Source organism: Kogia breviceps, chromosome 8 (genome assembly GCF_026419965.1).
Source record: "Kogia breviceps isolate mKogBre1 chromosome 8, mKogBre1 haplotype 1, whole genome shotgun sequence".
Taxonomy (NCBI): Eukaryota; Metazoa; Chordata; class Mammalia; order Artiodactyla; family Physeteridae; genus Kogia; species Kogia breviceps.
In genome coordinates, this window is record NC_081317.1 from 46868882 (window position 1) to 46892273 (window position 23392).

The following is a 23392-nucleotide window of genomic DNA, read 5'->3' on the forward strand; positions in this document are numbered from 1 at the left end:
GTTTAACTACATCACCTTGCAAGTTCTTCAAATTCCAGTGATGCTGAGCTATTGGAAAGAAGGATGATATAGAAGAAAAATGGTACCTTGGAATTTGAAAGAGCATAGTTGGAATTCAACTATAACATTAGGCAAGGTTTGAAATCTTTACCAAAGCTCCCTTTCAGATTTACTGTGAAGATTAAATGAAATCATTAATGATGTTTGAATGAGATCATTGAGATGTATTCAGCTCCAAGAGGCAGAGGTTTATATCTGTTTTGTTCAGTGCTATGTCTCCAGTGCGTAGAATAGTGACTGCCCCATAGTATTGACTTAATAAATACATTTTGGATAAACGAATATCACATATGCAAAATACCAGCCATAGTACTTGGCGCGTAGGCGTATTCAGTAAATGGAACTTGCTAGGATTGTTTCCAGAATTAATGGGAGACAGAAAAAAATCTACTTAGTAGACAAGATTTCAAGACGTAGAATGCTGTAGAGTGACATTTTGAAAATGGATTAAATTTTCTGCAGGAGACTGAGGATTTGTCATATGTCTTATGAAACTGTCCCAGTAATGTGTCTGAGTATATCCTTTCTTATGGGCACAGTCTTCCCATTGGAGAAAACGAAAGCTACACTGGCTGATTGTGCAGAGTTATGACATTAATGGTGTCTGTTTCCATGATACCCTGGAATGTGGCTCACCTAACTGTCAAAGCCAGAACTCTTGCAAAGTGAAGGTTTTCACAGAGTATCATGTGTAGGAAAATAGAACAGTGGAGAAAATCTTGGAGGAAGGGTTTAACTAAAAAACTGTGTTTCATCTTCTTATATTTCTCTTACACTTGTTACTGATATGGTAGTATACAAATGTCCCAATTTGGTGATTTTAGTTGAAGAAAGAATAATAAAATGAATGTAAAATGAATATAAAATCACCAAATCTGAACATTTTGCCACATTCACACATGTGCTCTCTCTATATATATATTCATAATATCTATATATATGAAATGTACATGTATTCATATATCTATATGTATAAATATACATGTATACAAATAATGTACATATTTGTAAGTAAATTACAGGCATCATGGCATATTACCCTAACTATTTAACTATCTCAGCATCTATGGCTGAAAACCTAGAACTCTGTTCTACATAACCACAATAGCATTAGTATACCTAAGACATTTAACAGTGATATGATAGTACTATTTGACTTGTGTTCCATAATCAAAATTTCCCAGTTATCATATTAATGTCCTTTGAACTGTTCTTATTAGTATGCAACCAATGATCGTACACTGCATTTAGTTATCATGCATATTTATTGTCCTTTAACATTGAACTCACTTTTTAAAAATCTTTCACAGTATTACTTTTGAAGAGTCAGATTGTCTTTGCAGAATATCTCCTAATTGGGACTTGTCTGATTATTTCCTCATGATTAGATATTTAATGGTTTTTATTAAGAATCCAGATAGGTGACTTTATACAAACAATCTGTATTTTATTCATCTTCATTTTTATGTCTTTCCTACCAGTATGTGAGCTTCTTACAGAGAGGGGCCGTGGCTTATTCGTCTTTGTAACCTCAGAACTCAGCAGTGCCTGCCGCATGTGGGTACCTAATAATTCATCATCGTCCTCCAGCCTGTTTCTTCTTTTCATTTCTAATTTTAGTTGCTGTACTACCATTCACCAACCACCCATACCAGGAAACTAGTAAATGAACTTGACACCTCACTTTCCTCTCCTTTTCCTCCTATCTGTAAATAATCACAAAGCCCTACCTGTTATACCTGCAGAATATTCCTCCAACCTTTCCTTCATTTCCATTCCTATATTAGGCCTTCAGCATCCTCTCCAGAACTATTAGAGCAACCCACTAACAGTCCTTCTTACTGCTAGTCTCAGCCCCATCAAATCCAACTTCTAGCCAGTTTTGAGAGTGATCCATTTAAAAAGCAAACCTGACTATATTGTTTTCCTGATTAAAATCCTTCAAAGGCATCAGTGATTTATGGTATGGGGTCCAGGCTCTTTAGCCTGATAAAGAAGCCCTCTACGATCTGATTGCCTCCTCCTTCGTATCTCATCCTGCCTTATACCTTTTGTTCCAGTTACCACTGAAACCCTTGAAACAGCATTTCATTTGTTGAGGGCCAGCTACATGTCAGGCACGTTAGTGCTTCCTTTACATACACGATCTCCTCTAATCCTTATGTCAGTTTGTGAGGTAAGTGGAATTATTTGCATTTTAGAGATGAGGAAATGATTTGCATTACCCAGCTAATAAGTGGTAGAAACAGGACTTAAACATGAACCTGAAGGCCTTGCCTTTCCACCCTGCAGAGGTGGTCTCTACTCACCACGCTATTTCTTACCTTCATGCCTACTCTCTGCATGTAACATCTTTCCCCCAGCCACTTATTCTTGTCGCATTGTAGAACTCAGAGCTAGTATCTTTTATTACATCTTGTGCTGGATTAGGTACAAGGTAAAATTAGGTCTTAGGTAAAATGTCCCAGGAGACTTCCCTGATGGCGCAGTGGTTAAGAATCCTCCTGCCAGTACAGGGGACATGGGTTCAATCCCTGGTCTGGGAATATCCCACACGCCACGGAGCAACTAAACCCATGCGCCACAACTACTGAGCCTGCGCTCTAGAGCCCGCGAGCCACAACTGAGCCTGCGCTCTAGAGCCCGCGCGCCAAAACTACTGAAGCCTGCACGCTCAAGGGCCGGTGGGCCGCAACTACTGAGCCCGCATGCCGCAACTACTGAAGCCCGCGTGCCTAGGGCCCTTGCTCTGCAACAAGAGAAGCCACCGCATCGAGAAGCCTGCGCACCCGCAACGAAGAGCAGCCCCTGCTCGCCACAACTAGAGAAAGCCCACGCGCAGCGACGAAGACCCAATGCAGCCAAAAATAAATACATTTATAAAAAATAAATAAATAAAATATACTGGTATAACTCTAGTGCTGTACCTACATTATAATTTAATGATCACTCTATATATCTGTATGTCTGTCTTTCCCACTCGACCACCAGAGCTGAGACCATATCGTGTCCTTGTTAGATATCCAGGGTAGAGTCAAAGTAACAACTCAGTAAATATTTGCCGGGTCAGTGCAGTGGATGATGACAGACCACAGAGATCCTGGTGCTGCCATGTTACACAGCTGACTTGTATAAAGGCTGTGTATACACTTAGCAAATTTTCAGACACAGATTTGCAGTAGAGAGAGGTAACTAAGTTGTGTGACAGAACTCAAATTCAGTGTTGTCTTTTCTTTTAGAGGGGGGTGCATTTATTGTCACTGTTTCCAGTGCTTTTCCCATCTCTGGTGGAAGAGTCCTTTTTTTTTTTTTTTTTTTTTTTAAATTTATTTATTTATTTAGTTTTGGCTTCATCGGGTCTTAGTGGAGGCATGCGGTATCTTCTGTTACGGTGCGCGGGCCCTTCATTGTAGTGCGAGGGCTTCTCTCTAGTTGTGGCTACACGGGTTTTCATGTCTCTAGTTGTGGCATGTGGGCTCCAGGGTACGTGGGCTCTGTAGTTGGGGCCCGTGGGTTCCAGAGTGCGTGGCCTCTTTCCATTTGCCGCACGTGGGCTCTAGTTGAGGCATGCGAGCTCAGTAGTTGTGGCACATGGACTTGGTTGCTCCATGGCGTGTGGAAACTTAGTTCCCTGACCAGGGATCGAACCCATGTCACCTGCATTGGAAGGTGGATTCTTTACCGCTGGACCACCAGGGAAGTCCCTGGAAGAGTCCTTTTACAAAGTGGTATATTTGGCTGCTGCTTTAGAGATCCTCCTGTGCTGCCTTCTTCTTCTTGGGTTTTTCTTCTTGAATTATGGGGGCAGCGTGGGGGAGGTGTTGTGGCCTCTCACTTTAGATAGCTAATAAAATTATTTAATTCATGGCCAGCTTCATATTTCTTTGGATTTAGCTTCTTGTTGGCTGGAGAGAAGCAGATGATAGGAAAACCTCTAACTTCACATGGAGAAGGCACATCATTGGCTGTGGCATCCATCTTGGCTATGATAATATCTGGGTCTTTTTTGAGCTTCTCTCCCAGTTCTTTATACTTAGGCTCCAGATTCTTACAGTGACCACACCAAGGAGCATAAAATTCAATCAGCACATCTTTATTTTCATCATTCACTCGTTCATCAAAATTCTTTGCTACCACTACCTTTGCGGGCCCATCAGTGCTCTCTGGGATAGGCTCAGACTTCAGGTATCTCTTCAGGTTGCCATCAAAGTAATCCTGCAGGAATATCTCAAGAGCCTTGCCATCATGCGACAACTCCTCCTGCATGACAAACTTCTCTCCTTTTGCAGTTTTGATAGCAACAACAGCAATCTCTCCAGTAGTGCTTTCCAAGCCAAAATCAGAAAGTTCACAGCTAAAGCTTTTGCAGCTAGCTACCGCAAAGTTGAATTTCTTCCCAGCATTCAGGAATTTCTTTGCCACCATCATCACTCTGTTTCTCCAGTAGTTGGAACATTTAGCATTCTTTTCATAGTCCACGTCATAGGAAGCCATAAGTAAGTCCTTACCCTGTATCAAATCTTTTTTTTTTGTCACGCAGGCCTCTCACTTTTGTGGCCTCTCCCGTTGCGGAGCACAGGCTCCGGACGCGCAGGCTCAGCGGCCATGGCTCACGGGCCCAGCTGCTCCGCGGCATGTGGGATCTTCCCGGACCAGGGCACGAACCCGCGTCCCCTGCATCGGCAGGCGGACTCTCAACCACTGTGCCACCAAGGAAGCCCAAATCTTTATTGTCTTCTGTCGTGTGAGGGCAGATACCAAAAATATTTTCCTGAATAAATTTTTGTAATCTTTCCATTGGTCATTTTCTGTTCTGTATATGCCACACACAGTCTTGTCCTCAAACTTGTTCATCAGATGTGAAGGACAAAACAAGGTGATACCCTCTCCATCATCATCATACTTGTTCACCAGAGACTCGACGTTGGTGTGTGCAAATTGCTAGTTATCTCTCAAGTTGCTGGCTGCTTTTTGAAACTCAGAGTGAGCTTCACTGAATAAATCTTTGAAAAAACCCACTACAGAAGCATCTTTATCACTAAGGAACTTTTCAAATTCTTCCGCAGTCCTGAGAGGAACTGAAGCTGGTCCAGCCTGCTTCTTCAGGTGGCTGACAATTCTATCAGCAGTCCTAGGCCCATCATAGCACCTAAAACAGAATGTAAAACTTTTCAAGAATAGTGCTTAGATAAATAATGATTTAAAAGTAAAATAATGCTCCTCTAATACTGTTAGTCCTTTTTTCTTTTTACAGACCGCCGCATTTACTTTGTTACACTCAGGATAAAATACATCCTGTGGGCATGTAAAATGCAAAAAGAAAAATGCATGCATGAGCTATTTTCATTAATGATGGTGTTTTAAACATGTCTATATAGTCTTCATAATTATTTTAATTACCATATAATATTTTGCTGAATTGATTTTATTATCTATTCCTGTAATCTTGGACGTTTATGCTTTTTTCTTCAGTCTTCTGGAATCATAGATAGCTATTCTGTGCATAGGTTTTTGTTTCTGTTGAATTATGCCATTAGGAGAAATTCTGGAGTCTAAAATTTGGATCAGAGTATATCCATCTTTATTATTCTTAATATATTGCCTTCCAAAAAGAATGTATCAATAGAAATGATCATTATAAATAAGTGAAAACAACAGATTCCTTAAACTTTAACCAGCAGTGGGTACCATTTTAAAAATTTATTAGCTACTTAAATAGGTGATTAAAGGTATCTACAGGCTCCATCAAGGATGGTCTTTTCCCCTGTTTTTCTTTATTACTGATATTTCTGTATGTAATGTTTGTGTTAATGTCATGGCTTATTCGATTTTTAGGTTTTGAGGTTTTCCTTCTGAATTTGAATGAACTCTTCATATATTACAAATGTTCATTTACCTGACATTTTCAGTACAAATATTTTTCTGAATCCGTTGTTTTTATAGGACAAAATTTAACTTACAACATTTTCACTTACAGACGCTTTCAGTTTCTATATATTCAGTAGTGGCAACACATCCCTCTGTGTTTCCTCAGTTGATTCTTGTATTGTGTAAGGTGTAGCTCTTAACACTTTGGTTTTCTAAATTGTCCTATTTTATCTTAATGCAACTTATTAAATAAGCCTTCTTTGTCCCTCTATTTGGGAAAACTGACTTAGCTTTCCACATATGTTTTGGGTTTATCTAATGTTTCCACCTTTTCCTGTTGGTGTGCCTTTCTGTGTTTATGTCAGTACCACAGTTTTAGGTTCTAATACTTTTGTATAAGTTTAATGTCTGATATGGCTAGATTTCTTTCTCTTTTCTCCTGCTTGGATTGTCTATCAGAGTTTTGCCTTTTCTCATATTTTTCATGCAAATTTTGTTGCAATTTAAAATATCATATTGCCATTTTAAAAATTTATTTATTTTATTTTTGGCTGCATTGGGTCTTCGTTGTAGCGAGCGAGGGCTACTGTTCGTTGTGGTGCGTGAGCTTCTCATTGCGGTGGCTTCTCTAGTTGCAGAGCACAGGCTCTAGGCGCACGGGCTTCAGTCGTTGTGGCACAGAGGCTTCAGTAGCTGTGGCTCTCAGGCACACGGGCTTCAGTAGTTGTGGCCCACAGGCTTCCGTAGCTGTGGCTCTCAGGCTCTGGCGCACAGGCACAGTAGTTGTGCCGCACGGGCTTAGTTGCTCCGCAGCATGTGGGATCTTCCCAGACCAGGGCTCGAACCTGTGTCCCCTGAATTGTCAGGGGGATTCTTAACCACTGCGCCACCAGAGAAGCCCCATGTTGCCATTTTGATTGAAATTGTGCTAAGTCTGTAAATATCCTTCTAGTGAACATATAGATTTATGATTTCTAGTCTCAATGAGGCAAAAAACTATACCTGCCTATTTATTTTAATTTTTTGAAAACTTCTAATAAGGGTTTGTAGGTTCCTGTAAAAGACTTTTGCTCTTGCTTTGTACAGCATAAACCTTAGTGTTTTAGATTGCTTTTAATAAAATAATAATGGCTAACTATTACTAAGCACATAATATGCACCAGACACTATGCTAAGCACTTTGTATATATTATCTCATGAAACACCTCTGTAAGGTAGCTACTGTTATCACCATAATGCCTGTGAGGAAGCCGAGGTTTATGCTGGTCACCTAATTTGTCCATGGCCACATGGCTGTTAAATGGTAGAGCTATGATTTGCACCCAGGACTGTCTGACTTCAAAGACCTTGTTCTTAACCACCATCCTATATTTGGTAAACTGGAATTATGAGCTAATAAGATAATGACATTTAGCCAGAATAAAAGCAAAATTCTTATTTCAAGTGGATAAGAAGAGAAAGGTCAGTATCTGTTCAGAATGTGAACGAGTTGAGACCTTCTATGGAGTATCAACTACTAAAGCGGCATGATTGCACTAAATAAAGTAATAAAACCCAGTTCTTTGTTAACGGATATATGACGTTAGCTTATGGAAGGGGATAGTACCAGTGGATCAGTATCTAGAATGCTGTGTTCTCAGCCCCCTGTTTTGAGAGTGGTCTTTATAACTGGGAGTTTCAGCAGGGGATGATAATAACATGGTAGATAAAGAGGAATTATGTAGAATAAATGGTTGAAGGATGGGAACTTTCAGCTTGGTTAAGAGAAGACATCTGAAGAGTTGTTTAGAGCAGAAATGAATAGACATGTGGTGAACAAAGGTTTCAAGGAAACATATTTTGACTCCAGTAAATTCTTATAGAATTAGCCTGTCCAACAGGGAAACTGGCTTCCTTGCAATTTAGTGAGTGCCTCATTCATTGAATTATTTGAGCAGAGACCAAAGGTTACAGAAAAGTGATTCCTAAATTGCAAAAGAAATTGATGTAGATTAATGGTTTTTAAAATGCAAGTCCAACAACTGTAGGATCAGCCGAAACCACAGTTGTTAGAAATGCAAATTAGAGGACCCCACCCCAGACTGACAAATCAGAAACTAAGATGAGGCAGCAGTCTGTGTTTTAACTAGCCATCCAGGTGGTCCCTGATACATGGTAAAATTTGAAAACTACTAACCTAGATAAAGTCTAATGTTTCTTAAAACTCTGAAGTTTAACTCTTCTTACTATTTGTCATGCAGTACACTTTTGTATCAGTCAATGTGATACTAATCATGTACTACATCTAAGGGAAGTTCATTGTTGAAATAACAAAGGGACCTTGTTATAAAGTGGTTTCATTCAATAGATGGCTTCATGATGTCAACTGTGAAACAGTGTTGCAGCTAAACTTCAAGGTGTCCCAGTAAATGGTTGGAGGTCTCTAATACGTGCACAGCAAGCTGTATCCACTAGTAAAGGCATGGCATACCCTCATTATATGTGTATTTTTTTTTTCCAAGGATAGATATGTAAATGCAAATTATCATTTCATGCTTTTGTTTTCATCATCAGACTGAACTGAAGTCCTCTGGAGGTGGTTTGGAGTAGATGGGAAGAGCTATATTTCTTATAGCTGGTAAACAGTAGATGTTGAATTCCCTTTGCCACTTATCCATCTGTTTCTTCCACCATGCTGTGAATTCCTTTCGCACTGGGAGCATAACTCATCCATCTTTGTATTTTCCATGGTGATTAGTGCAATGCCTGTGAAACATTAGTGCTCAGTCATTGCTTATAAAATATAATGTATTTAAGGTAATAAGTTCTCCAAGTGTCAAAATATATTTTTCATACAAAATCTAAGTATGATGATGAAATAAAACAGAGAAGACTAGAACCCAAGGCTGCCCAAACCAAATACAACCACTATTTACATTTTGTAATTTGGACAAATTTACATTTATACAGATTACATTTGTAATGACTCTCGATCTTTTCTCCCGTTTTCTAAAGCTTCATTTTACATAGTTATAATCATACTTTGCGTTCTGCTTTTTTCCCTTTTTCATTGTAGGTTAGGGCATCAGATTACATGATACACTCACATGTGCAGAGAGAATACAGAGTTTTAAATTTCTGGAGCTAACTTGATCTTTCTCATCAACCTAGCAGGCTATTGGAAAAGTTGGCACTTAATGATAGCTTAGCCTTTTCCAGCTAAACAGTCTGTATCTGTGAAATAGTAAGTTCAATTGAGTTTATTGCAGAAAAATGCTCAGTGTTTCAGATTTCTGTCCCTCGTCTTCTTTACAAGATGGTATCTGGGTGGGGATTTTGTGGGGTGGGGTGGAGTGGGTAGGTGAATGGCTTATGTGAGACCATGGTGATGAGGGAAGAGGTCTCAGGTGTTTCCATTTATTCCAGTGCCTGGTTTCTGCTGGTTCACTGGCCTTCTCAGAAACCCCACATTCACTCTCCTGAGCCAACTGAGACATTGGGGACCCCAGAAGGGATGCACATGCAGTATTCGGAGGGAGTCAGAACTGTTTTAAGGTCATCTATCTAGCCATATTCGTCAGTCAGTTTTACACCATCTCTCCTGCATTACTTGGGGTGCCGTCCTTAGTTGAGGTGAGATTCTTTCAAATGGAGAAAAGGCAACAGATACTTTCAACTTTCTTTATCAACTTATGGAAGAGTCTCCCCACACTTAAAATACCTGCCTCAGAGAAGTCAAGACACATGAGCTTCCCTCCTTTTTCCCCAAATTATTCTCCCTTCTTGTTTGGACTGTCCCCTGTGTCAGCACAGATAGAACAGTTCCTTCCTCTTCCTGTCTGGTTAGAACTACCATACCATACTATTTTGTGTTTTTTGTACACTTAAAAAAATGAAACCAAACCAAACAGAGAACGCTTTAGTAAGGCCAAACTCTTGTTATGAAGGAAAGGGAACTTTAAAATTTAGAAACCCTTGCTGTCGCTCCACAAACCTGGCTTTCAGATTGTCATTGTTCTTAGGAAAGTCTGTTGAGAGACTTAAGGCTGACCCATGATGCCATGATGTATGAGGCAGTCCCCATTCTCTGCTTCCCTGAAGCACCAACCTCACTGCTCAGCTGCAGCCTAACATGATTTTAGGGGGAAATAAAATATGTCCATTAGAAATTTATAAGTATCATGTATATTAAGATGATGTCCAAACACCCCTGTATGCTCTGGTGTTATGTAATCAGCACTGTGATTGGAGATGTATGTACTTGATTTAATCCTTGGGTTTCATTTATTTAATCCTTTATTCTCATTTTACAGATAGATACATTGAAGCTTAGAAATAAACCTTGCCCTAGGTTTCACAGAGAGGGCATTCTTTCAACCACATTGTGCACAATAGTTAACCAAATGCATACACCACTGTTTATTTAACCATTCCTCCACATTTAGACATTTAAGTTGCCACAGGTTGTTTTAAAGGCAGATTTGCACCTCCTAGTACAAGGATCTGGAATTTAGAATTCAAAGGCTACTTCAAACCAGATGGGGAAAACATATAGATTAAAAGAAAACTAAAATATGTATCAACAACCAATTGCAATGTAATAACCTCAGGTGAATCCTGATACAAACACAATGTAACGACAACAAATAGAATCAATTGTAGAGGATTGGGTGGAGGTCGGGAGGATAGAGGGAACGAAATTGGCCATAATTTGATCATTGTTGAAGCTAGGTGATGGGTACTTCGGGGTTCGTTTTTCCGTTCTTTTGTATATGTTTGAAACTTTTCATAAAGAAACGTTTTTTAAAATGGAATAGGATTCCCTATGCTTTCTGAGTTTTGAGCAAGGGAGAGTTCATTTTCTAATAGCATTAAGCAAATATGCATTTGTATGATTTTGGTTCCAGTCTCCAATCCCCCAACCCCCTACCCTCAACCACATTCCTCTTACATACTATGTATCACTTGACAAATTTCTCTTGGGTGAGACATGTCAAATGAAACTTCTTCTTTATTGTGGGGTAAAAAGAGGTCATCAATGCTGTTGAGTGGTGTGTGTGTGTGTGTGTGTGTGTGTGTAGGGCACACAGTCAATGCAGCTGGTGAGCACAACAGTTCTCTGAAATAGTCCCTGCCAGAGCCTCGTTATCCCACTCTATGCTGCAGTGTTATCATGTGTCTGAGAAAGTGTTTCCTCTGCCAGGCAGGAAGGAAATTTGAAAATAAGTGCCAGCTTCAAATGCCCGGAGGGCAATACACTGACATCTCCTTTTCTGGTTGGTGAAGCCAGGATGTGCTGCAGAGTGTCTCATTAACACCAGGGACTTGGCCAGGCAGGGTGCCCCAGTTTGAGCATGCATGCTCTCCGGGCACAGTTTTTATTCGATCTATGAAATGTACTAAAGTCACGTTGCATTAGACCCCCGAAGTGTACTTGCTTTCTGTAGAAATGTTTACACCGTTTCCTCCCCTCACCCCTCCCTGTGCTACTGAACCAGGTATCTGGCAATCCCAGCCCCACTGACATGAGAGGAGGTAACATTTCATCTCTCTCCCCCTCTCAATATTATTCAGAATTGTGATTCACATAATCATTAATATTTGTTAAATGGATGAAGGAGGAAAGGGCGCAAAGGTAACATACATGGGAGAGAAAGTGAGGGACAGTAAAGAATGTAAGATATTTTTCATTGTAGAATATGAATGAACAAGTACATTATCACCTTGAGATTCTGGTGGGATTCTGAAATGGAGAAAAATACTACAAAATAGATTAAAGATGTGAATTTTTCTGTAAAGAACACAATGAAATTTAATGCGTAGGGGGAAAAAATCTCTTGAATTTTACAGCTTCTTTTCATACCAAGTACAAACTAATTCCAGGATTCAAGGGTGAAAGATGGTGGCCTTTGGTTATGTCACCTTCTTTAACATCTCTACAAAATTCAAAATGTAGAGGAAAATGTCATTAAACCAGGAAAATGTCATTAAAAAGATTCCCATTACAGTCAAAGACAAATCTCAGCATCAAACTCCCAGTGTGTACCAGTGACTTTTTCATATCTTTTTCTCCCAAAACCGTATCATTGGCCTTGACAGTTTTATGCAAGTTGACAATTCAGTAAGGAGCACATTGATTTCTGTAGAGGAGAGCCCAAGGGGCAAGTTATAGGTGGTGAATGTGGTGGAGATTAAAAGGTATTAATGAAGTGAATTTTCTAATCTCATTCTTTGAAGAACAGCCATTATCAGGAAATGCTTCAGAGTTTTGAACTGAAAGCAAATGGAAGAAAAGGAAATATGAAATGCGCAGATTCTGTCTTATCTGTATACACCATTTTTACCAGTCTTAGGCAGGCTCTAACATTTGTACCAGCACTAAGCTGGGTAATTCACACACTTAATTAAACCTTTAGAAGCATGTAGGTAGGTACATTTTATTCTCCCCACTTTGCAGTGAGGAAACAATTTAGAGAAGCTTGGTAAATTAGCTACAGTTGTAACAACTAAGAAGTCACAAGGCTAAGCTTCTAACGCAGCTCTGTCTGAATGTAATACCTGTTTCCTTTCTACTGCACTAACTCTGTTACTGCAACGGAGATAGTGCTAAAGTAGTTTGTGGGTTTAGAAGAATGTTCCAAAATGTCAGTTCTTTTTATTTATGGTTGATGCCTATGTCTTACACGCCTTACTCCAGGCATTAGGGAGTTGTAAAAGTTTCCATATTGCAATAATTATAATTGCAAACTTGTATGTTGTAGGGTGAGGTGCCATGGAACGGAAAAAGTTCATAAATTATAGTCTGTCACTAACTATTTGTGTGGCCTTGAGCAAATGTCTAAATTCTCTGAGCCCAAATCATTGCTGCCAAATATAAGATAATTTATTAGGTTAAGTCTAAATTATCTTTTTCTTCTGTGCTTCTCTTTTCCTCGTTGATGCACTGTAAGTTCCAGTAAATCAGAATTGAGATTTTTACTGTCACTGTTTGCAGATGACATGATACTGTACATAGAAAATCCAAAAGAAGCCACCAGAAAACTACTAGAGCTAATCAATGAATTTGGTAAAGTCACAGGATACAAAATTAATGTACAGGAATCTCTTGCATTCCTATACACTAACAATGGAAGATCAGAAAGAGAAATTTGGGAAACAATCCCATTCACCATTGCAACAAAAAGAATAAAATACCTAGGAATAAACCTACCTAAGGAGATAAAAGACCTATACTCAGAAAACTGTAAGACACTGATGAAAGAAATCAAAGAAGACACAAACAAATGGAGAGATATACCATGTTCTTGAATTGGAAGAATCAATATTGTCAAAATGACTATACTACTGACGATTGTATACTACTGCTATACTATCCGTAGCAATCTACAGATTCAGTGCAATCCCTATCAAATTACCAATGGTATTTTTCACAGAACTAGAACAAAAAAAATCTTAAAATTTGTTTGGAGACACAAAAGACCCCAAATAGCCGAAACAATCTTGAGGAAAAAAAAAAGCTGGAGGAATCAGACTCCCTGACTTCAGACTGTACTACAAAGTTACAGTAATCAAGACAGTACGGTACTGGCACAAAAACAGAAATATAGATCAATGGAACAGGATAGAAAGCCCAGAGGTAAACCCACACACATATGGTCAACTAATCTATGACAAAGGAGGCAAAGATATACAATGGAGAAAAGACAATCTCTTCAATAAGTGGTGCTGGGAAAACTGGACAGCTACATGTAAAAGAATGAAATTAGAACACTCCGTGACTCCATACACAAAAATATACTCAAAATGGATTAAAGGGCTTCCCCGGTGGTGCAGTGGTTAAGAATCCCCCTGCCAGTGCTGGGGACCTGAGTTCGAGCCCTGGTCCAGGAAGATCCCACATGCTGCAGAGCAACAAACGCCACAGCTACAGAGCCTGTACTCTAGAGCCTGCCAGCCACAACTACTGAAGCCCACATGCCCAGAGCCCATGCTCTGCAACAAGAGAAGCCACCACAAAGAGAAGCCCATGCACTGCAACGAAGACTAGCCCCTGCTCGCCACAACTAGAGAAACCCCCCCCCACAGCAATGAAGACCCAATGCAGCCAAAATTAAATAAATAAATTAAATTAATTTATTTTTTAAAAGACTTAAATGTAAGACCGGACACTATAAAATTCTTAGAGGAAAACATAGGAAAAACACTCTTTGACATAAATCACAGCAAGGTCTTTTTTGACCCACCTACTAGAGTAATGGAAATAAAAACAAAAACAAACAAATGGGACCTAATGAAACTTCAAAGCTTTTGCACAGCAAAGGAAACCATAAACAAGAAAAGACAGCCCTCAGAATGGGAGAAAATATTTGCAAATGAAGCAACGGACAAAGGATTAATCTCCAAAATATACAAACAGCTCATGCAGCTCAATATCAGAAAAACAAACAGCCCAGTCAAAAAATGGGCAGGGGCTTCCCTGGTGGCACAGTGGTTGAGACTCTGCCTGCCGATGCAGGGGACATGGGTTCGTGCCCCGGTCTGGGAAGATCCCACATGCCACGGAGTGGCTGGGCCCGTGAGCCATGGCCGCTGAGCCTGTGCGTCCGGAGCCTGTGCTCCGCAACGGGAGAGCCCACAACAGTGAGAGGCCTGTGTACCGCAAAAAAAAAAAAAAAAAAAAAAAAAAAGGGCAGAAGACCTAAATAGACATTTCTCCAAAGAAGACATACAGATGGCCAAGAAGCACATCAAAAGCTACTCAACATCACTAATTATTGGAGAAATGCAAATCAAAAGTATAATGAGGTATCACCTCACACTGGTTCGAATGGGCATCATCAGGAAATCTACAAACAATAAATGCTGGAGAGGGTGTGGAGAAAAGGGAACCCTCTTGCACTGTTGGTGGGAATGTAAATTGATACAGCCACTATGGAGAACAGTATGGAGGTTCCTTAAAGAACTAAAAATAGAACTACCATATGACCCAGCAATCCCACTACTGGGCATATACCCTGAGAAAACCATAATTCAAAAGGACACCTGTACCCCAATGTTCCTTGCAGCATCATTTACAGTAGCCAGGACATGGAAGCAACCTAAATGTCCATCGACAGATGAATGGATAAAGAAGATGTGGTAAATATATACAATGGAATATTACTCGACCATGAAAAGGAACAAAATTGGATCATTTGTTGAGACGTGGACAGATCTAGAGACTGTCATACAGAGTGAAGTAAGTCAGAAAGAGAAAAATAAATATCGTATATTAACGCATGTATGTGGAATCTAGAAAAATGGTACAGATGAACTGGTTTGCAAGGCAGAAATAGAGACACAGATATAGAGAACAAATGTGTGGACACCAAGGGGGGAAGGGGGGGTGGGATGAATTGGAAGATTGGGATTAACATATACACAGTAATGTATAAAATGGAGAACTAATGAGAACCTGCTGTACAGCACAGGGAGCTCCACTTTGCTGTATGGTAGAAACTAACACAACATTGTAAAACAGCTATACCCTAATTAAAAAAAAAGAAGATGGGAGAGAGAAACGACTGAGATGAATGTCTTTACTGAAATACCAATAAGTTTGTCAAACTTTAAAAAAAAAAAAGAATTGAGATTTTTAAAAATATGAATGCTCATTTGGGTTGGATTTTAAAAATCTTCTTAAAGTGACCTTCCATTTTAGCCAATTTCTCTTGCTCTCTCTGTCTCACACACACTCACACACACACATGCACGCACTGCATACATGTACACACACACACCCAGCACACCCTGTACAATTAGCATTATTGTTTATACTCAAAGAAGGGCAGTTCAGAGTTGGTTTCAGACACAAAGCACACAGATAAGGAGGAATTCCAGGCAGTTTAGTTACTCAGCACAACTTGAGCATTAAGACAACAGCCCATCTGTCCATCCCACTCTATCAACCCTTGTGAACTCATGGAAGGTTGTTGATCTGGACCCAAGTCTAGAATTCTGGCTGCTTTGCTATGAGTCTATATTGGCCTCACCTACCTCCAAGCTCTCAGAAACCAGACTGTGACGTGCAGTATGAAGAAATAGATTTAAATTCAGACATAGCAGGTCTTGGATAGTCTTTTGAGAGGATATTTTTTCAGCTGTCCACAGTGGTAACTTTTTGGTATTTCACTGTATATAGACTTTGGGTTCTAAGGAGGAAATGTTAACCAGCAATGCTTTGGCATGATTCCACCTAGTGAGGAAATGAGATTCTTAGCTTGACGAAGTCTTCCTGCCACAGATACTGTCAGTATGTGACTGTCTTTCCTGCCAAACTGATAACTTCTCAAGAGCCCACTATGTACTGTAGGCACCCCTTTATTGCTATAGCACCCTACTCAGTGCCTGATACATAGTGGCAGTACATCAAGTAAACAGCAGCATGTATTTTGTGGTGGGGTTAAAAAAAAAAACATGAATTTTGGAGCCAGGCATCCCTGTGTTCAAAGTTCTGGTTCTGCTAATTAACCTGTGTGTTTTAGGAAATGTTGGTTAGATTCTCTGAGCCTCAGTTTTCTTATCAGTACAGTGGGATGAATAAAACTTCTTGGGATGTTGTTTAAGGTTTAGAGACAGTATAAGCAGAGCAGCTATTGAATTGTGGGCGCTCACTGGGCAATAGCCAACAGCAGCAATATTGGAGGTAGGCAGGACTAAATAAATGTTAGAACAATAGAATTATTATCAAGAGCTGGGTTATAAACCACTGTGTCATAGTAGAGAAAGAAACTGCCATGAACCTATAAGGAAGAAAGAATTTTTTTCATTTAAAAAAACAAAGAAAAGTGTTTTAACAATTAAGAGTGGTCTGTGTTATGAGGTGATAAGTTGCCTGACCAAAAAAAGGAAAGAAAAAGAAGACTTCAAGCAGTCTTTAAACCAGTAAAAGGTGTACAGGAAGTTACACTGGGCTATTACTGGGAGACTTCCAATTCAGCAGTTTCTCAATTTCTGATATCCGGGTTCATTTTCAGTTGTGAAGGCTTCCCAGTCAAACATGAAGCCATAATGTTCAAGGCAGATTATTAATAGTTTGCCTTTGCTGCACTAGCATAAATTCTTTGGAGAGGAATTGAAAAGACCACAACTAACTTTTAATGAAGCAATCTATTTTGCTAACATCAACCAAAAATATAACAGGAAAGAAGGCACAATGTAGTTTATAAGGAAGGGAGTGATAATCATTCAACATTTGATTTACACTGTAAATGCAAGGAATGGAGCAAAGTGGTTTTGAAAAATCTCCCAGGACCAAAATAAAATCGCTCACCTTATCTCGTGCTGATGAGCACAGGGGCTCCGGCTTGGCATATGTTTTCATAAACTTCCCATTTTCGGGGAGTGTGGCAAACGTGTAAAGAGGAACACATCTGCGACCCCGTTGAGCTGATGTTTTAGCAGAAGGCACAAGGTTGTGGGTCAGAGGGGGGCATTTCCTGGGAAAAAGACAGCAGAAATATACCTCCTCATGGGCCCCAACACCAGATGAGCGGAACACTGGCATTTGTGTCTATGAGGGACCAAAATTTTCATTAGGAGACTATTGAAAGACTAAACTGTTGTGTCTGATCAAATGACATCTGGATTTGAGATCTGCTGTGACCGAGTTAGCCCTCACTCACTCAAAGAGTAAACGCCATGAACTCACAGATATTCTCATCCCTTCCTCTTCTGTGGTGAAGAGCTGGTCCACCCAGATGTGAGGCTGTTTACACACAGGGCCCTAAAGACTTAAATGTACCCAATGGATTCGTAAGGTATCCCACTTTTATTATGTCCTACTCATACTTTTACGTAGGCGCGCGCGCGTGCGCGTACACACACACACACACACACACACACACACACACACACACACACACACACACACACACACACACACACACACACACACACACACACACACACCTCCCTCCTATTGCTTCAAGCTAGCCTAGAAGGCATTTCCTCTGGTAAACTTTCCTTTACTTCCCCTGCCCCTCCCCCACCTTTAATTGTGCCTCTATTATTAGTTAGAATGTGTATGCAGTAATGTGTTTTTTCTTGCATTTTGCCTAAATGAAAATCCGAGGGTCTCTTTACATTTAAATATTTTATGTAGAGCTTCAAAAACTTTTAAAATTACGTAGTCAAATTTATTGATTTGTTGTTGTTCGCCTCATTTCTTGAAATTAAGGGCACAGTCTCATCCCTTTGAGAAACATTTATAGACAATTATACTTCATGAGTGTCCAGTTGGCACAGCCCCACTGGCAGGCAGCTCGCACTGGGTTTCTAATTCTGCGAAGGGGCGGAACACTCGTTAATATATAGAAGTCCTCTTCCCTTTGCCTGCTAAAAGGATTCTGGCTGTGCCCTAAACTCTTTCTCCTGCCTTGCCTTCTTTCAATGCCAGTCTCCTTTTTTGGGATGTCATGGTACAGAATCATGAAGAATAGTGGTACAGGAAAGGGAAATTCAAAAAGTTCATTCAGAAGAGATTTAAAGGAGAATGCTGGGAAGCAAGCCACCATGGTGTCTCAGAGAAGCAAACACAGAAAACAAATGGAAACTTTAACATATTGCTGTGGTTTGTGAATATCCTTCACGGTGTTTGAAAAATACAAGTTAAAAAAATCTGTGTTTTTTGAAAATAGGTTTTGTTTGTTGGAGTGTTTTTCTGTGACCTCAGCAGGGTTCTGTACTACTAAGTGTATTATGATTTTATAAGCAGTGCTTTTAGAACTTATGAATATGAGCAAGTGCACATCTCTACAATTTTCTACAATATATGTTCCCAATACCTCATATTCTTGGTTTCCCACATCCCTCTCTTTTTCTCATTAGAGGCTCCTTCTGGTCTCATAGTGGTTTCCTTTTTCCCTGCCACTTAATGAACAGTTACTTAAATGAACCGTGATAAATGTCTGTCCTGGCATGGTCTCAAGTTAAATTCATTATAAATGTTGGGTTGCTTAGGCTAAAATGCCTCTTATCATCTCAGAAAATGAAATTGCAGGCTCATTTTCCAGAAGTAGCTAAGGAAAGCTTGCACTCATCAATCCTCTCACAATTAGGGTGGAGCAGCCTGGTGGTTAAGAGCTCAGCTCTGAAGCTCCTCCCCGTGGTTCAGCCCTAGTCCAGCTACTACTGTCTGTTTTTAATCTTGGGAAAGTTACTTGACCTTGTCATGCCTCAGTTTCTTCACTTAAAAGGAGAATATTTGTAATTGTAACCTCATGAGGTTGTGGTAACACTGTAAATGAGTGCCTTCATGTAAAGAACTCAGAGTAGCTGGCACTTAACAGAATAACTGCCCCCCCCCATACACAAAAGAAAGTAGAAGTTGTCCTGGTTACCAAAGGGGAAAGGGGGGGTGGAGGGATTAATTAGGAGGGTGCGATTAGCATACATACACTACTATGTATAAAATGGATAACCAACAAGGATTTACTGTTTAGCACAGGGAATTCTACTCAATATTTTGTAATAACCTATAAAGGAAGAGCATCTGAAAAAGAATATATATATGTAGAATAGAATATATATGTGTCCATATATATATGTGTGTATGAGTGTGTGTCTGAATCACTTTGCTGTATACCTGAAACTAACACAACATTGTAAATCAACTATTCTTCAATAAAAAGTAAAATTTTAAAAAGAAGCTGTCCTGCAAATATTGCATGAAAAGTTGGTAGACTTGAAGGTGACCATGTTTGGTGATTCATATTTGAATTCCTAGGTTCTGATAAATCCATTCACTCATTCAGTGGTGATTCATTGAGCCCCTGCCATGACAGTTATGACATTATGCCAGCAATCATGGCATAAAGATGAATAATACACAGTTGTTGACCCCAAAGAGTCCCCAGACTACAGATGGAAAGAGCATATAACAAACAAAATGTAGCAAGAAAGTGCAGGAATTTTTTTTAAGCCTATAAGGTACAAAGCTCATGCAAAACTAGGACCAGTTAATATTGTCCAGGAACTCTAGGAAGACTTCCTAAATGAGATGAAAGATTAGTTGAGTTGTTGAAGGGTGAACAGGCCCCCACGAGGCAAATGATTGGAAGAAATCAATTGCAGGCAAAGTAGATAGCGTACACAGTTATCAAATAGCAAGCAATTTAGTCTCACTGGAATATAAAGTTTGAGTCAAGAAATGGGAAGAGTTGGAGCTAGACCAGTGGGCAGGAGCCATGAAGACCTATCAGCCCTGTTAAGATAGATCTAAGTCAGAGAAGGCTGCTGTTTATTACACATCTAGTGTTTATGTAAGTAGGGCCACAACTCAAAGTTGCCTCCATACCCTGAGCAGACTGCAGTCATGACCAGGCAGTTATTTAGTTATATCCATACTCCTCATTTTCCTGCATTAGCACCATTTGAATGGAGTGCTTGAGTTTGGAACCTTGGAAATAGGAATTCCTCTAGAATAAGCAGAGCATCAGTATGAACAAATTACACACAGATATATCAAGATGTGTGCAGAGGCCCTGACATAACTCTTTGCAATAAGCATTACACCTTTCCCATTTAAACACCAATTCCTCATTTGTAGACATTAGTACTTTTCTAACTTCTGGATCCAAGTTTTCACTAGAACCTCTTGTCCAGACTAACCTAGTCATCATTTCCTCTTTCTAGAAATATTCTGGTTTCTCACCCTTCTCCTGAATTTTTTTAAACTAAGTTTCTAAGGAGCCTTTCCCTTAACTTGTCTTCCATCTTACACATGTGCCAATTTGCCTTTTTCCATTCATGCTATTTCAGTACAGTGCTGAAAGGGAACCACTTCCCTCCATCTAATTAAGTACTTAGGAGGCTTCTTAGTTTAGGTTAGGTTGCACCAATCTTTGGGCTAACATATTCTCACTTCACTTGTCTTTCTTCAGAGCTTTCCCAAAGCAGCACTTTTTCTTTGGACACTTTTCTCATGTACAATTTTTTTGCTGAAAGATTATTACCTTCCTCGATTACAAATGCTGCCCCCAGCCATAGGTCTAGTAGAGCTAGATTGATAACTTCAGTCTTTGTGGTTTTCCTGACAACCACAGTTTGGCTAACCAGGAGCCCCTATAAAGAATCTGGCTACCAAGCTAAAGCTGCTTCTGCCCGGGATGTCACATGTGTCCAGCCTTTTCTAATGGCTCCCCTTCTTTCCCATGGCCTGGGACACTTCTGTATCCTTTTGCTTTGGTAAAAAGGAATAACTAATTAGTTAATTGCTGGTAAGAAGATTGTCTGCCTCAGAACAGCATGTCATTTCTACATGGTCTTTGTTTTCCCTTTCAAAAACTTCCCTTTTTGCCTACAAAACAAGATAGTCTTGTTTAATATGTGATGCTTTGGCTTCTCTTATAATTGCTTCCTCCCCAATAGAAAATCCCTTTGGGGCTTATTTAAATTCTTCAACTCTTTCCTGACATTCAGCAGAGAGGTTTCCTAAGAATCAAAGCACTTTACTAAATAAGTAAACTATATTCCTACCTTTGGCATTGTTCCAACAATAATTTTCAAAATTGAAGGACAGATATTGAATGACCACATTGGATCAATTACCTGACGTGTCAATATTAGTATTGTATATGCACGTGTTATGTAGTTTTGCTGTTTCCATTCCATTTAAATATTAAGGAATTCAAAGCAAGAGGATATATAAAAGCCAATAATGATAAGCTTTTACATCCGTATAGACCCTCCTAACTCTTGACAAATACATTTTCAATATACATACCCCTGCTGTGGTGTCAGCTCTGTACATTGGAAAGATTGATGTCACTTCAATTTTTATGTCCTAACACAGTCTTAGAATTTTACTGATAATGTTGGCCCTGAAATACATGTAATTATTCAGGGGAAAGTCAATAAGATATGTAAAGTAAATGCTTCAACTGAAGACAGACCTGTATAACATTCATTAATTATGTGAATGGGTAATGTATAAAAGCAGGTGTGGTTAATTATCAAATTATGTTGAGTTTAACAGAAATTCTACTAGTTCATAGTTGCTAACACTGGATTCTATAATAATACTGTAGCATACCAGAAACACTATGACAGTTGTCAGAGGAAGTCCTATTAACTGTGAAAGGCCTTCATAAATGAGACACTGCCCTTGAAATTATTGAATTGTTTTGAGAAAGGCATTTATAGCCACAGAGAGAACACAGGTTCTGAATTCAAAGTAATATTTAAAATACGTCCTATAAGAAAATTTATGGCTTTATCCACTTTGCCTAGACAAGTCCCTCTGAAACATAAATCATAAAACAGAGAAAAAAAAACACATATCAGCTGACTAGCAGAGTGCTGACAAGAACTAGGAAAATAAAAGCAACTTCAGGGCTTCCTTGGTGGCGCAGTGGTTGAGAATCCGCCTGCCGATGCAGGGGACACGGGTTCGTGCCCCGGTCCGGGAGGATCCCACATGCCGCGGAGCGGCTGGGCCCGTGAGCCATGGCCGCTGAGCCTGCGCGTCCGGAGCCTGTGCTCCGCAACGGGAGAGGCCACAACAGTGAGAGGCCCGCGTACCACACACAAAAAAGCAACTTAAGGTCGTTATACCCAAAGACCCCAAGGGTTGAATTTCCCGGAGGGCAGGTGCTGTAAGTTAATATATAATTGTTGCTTCTTGAGAAAATATTTGAATATCCAAACAGGCACTGGAGTTGCATGGATGTAGTTAGGTCTGTGGTTTGCAATATCTGTGGAATGGGAAGGGACTCCAGGGCTCACAGCCAGCCACAGTCACCCTGCACCCTTAATCTGCAGCTCATCCACCTGAAATGGTAGTTTGGTTCTGCTTTTAAAGACTGGAACCAAAACAAGTCAGAGGGGGAAAAAAGTGAGTTCTGAAGAAGAGAAGATAGCAATTATTAGCTTCAATATTGTTTTTGAACTCATGAGAAAAATGTCAGGTCATTGGCTATCCTCCCTGAGAACTTGTTCCAGGAGATAAATCCTTGGTCTCCAAGCCAAGGAGATGGGATGAATTCTCTGTTTGTTCTATGGCCAAGAGATAACTATCATTGTTTTCTAGGCTGATTCGCAAAGCCCTATCCTTCGAGTATGACACATAAGGACACTTGAGTTCATTGTGAGTTGCTAAAATTCTAGGCTTCTGGAATACAAAGTAAGACCAGGCTGAGCTTTGCTAACAAGGATCTCTTTAAAACCTCCAACGAACTGCCTGGAATATATACGTTTCAGAAAATTGACAGAAAATGCTCCCTAGCAAGAGAGCTAAATGGAATGGGCTGCTGGGGAAACATTCTAAGTAGGAACAGGATCCCAAAGCCGAATTTCCAAAGGAAAGAAAATGAATAATCAGCCTTCTTCTCCCTTTCACAGCTGCCCCTCTCCCTATTCAACAACCGGCAAAGGAGCTGTGTTGTTACAAATGCACACCCGGGAGTGGAGTAGCAGCTGGTGTGCAGGCAGCTGAACGGGCCCGGCA

At 39.9% G+C, this 23392-nt stretch overlaps 1 protein-coding gene and 1 pseudogene across 14 annotated transcripts in view; one reads left to right on the forward strand and one right to left on the reverse strand.

Moving 5' to 3' along the window:
- LINGO2 (leucine rich repeat and Ig domain containing 2) overlaps positions 1–23392 on the forward strand; it is a 1237500-nt gene that overhangs the window by 1132781 nt on the left and 81327 nt on the right. The gene's annotated exons all lie outside the window — the stretch shown is intronic.
- On the reverse strand, positions 3892–4579 carry LOC131760984 (protein disulfide-isomerase A3 pseudogene; annotated as a pseudogene).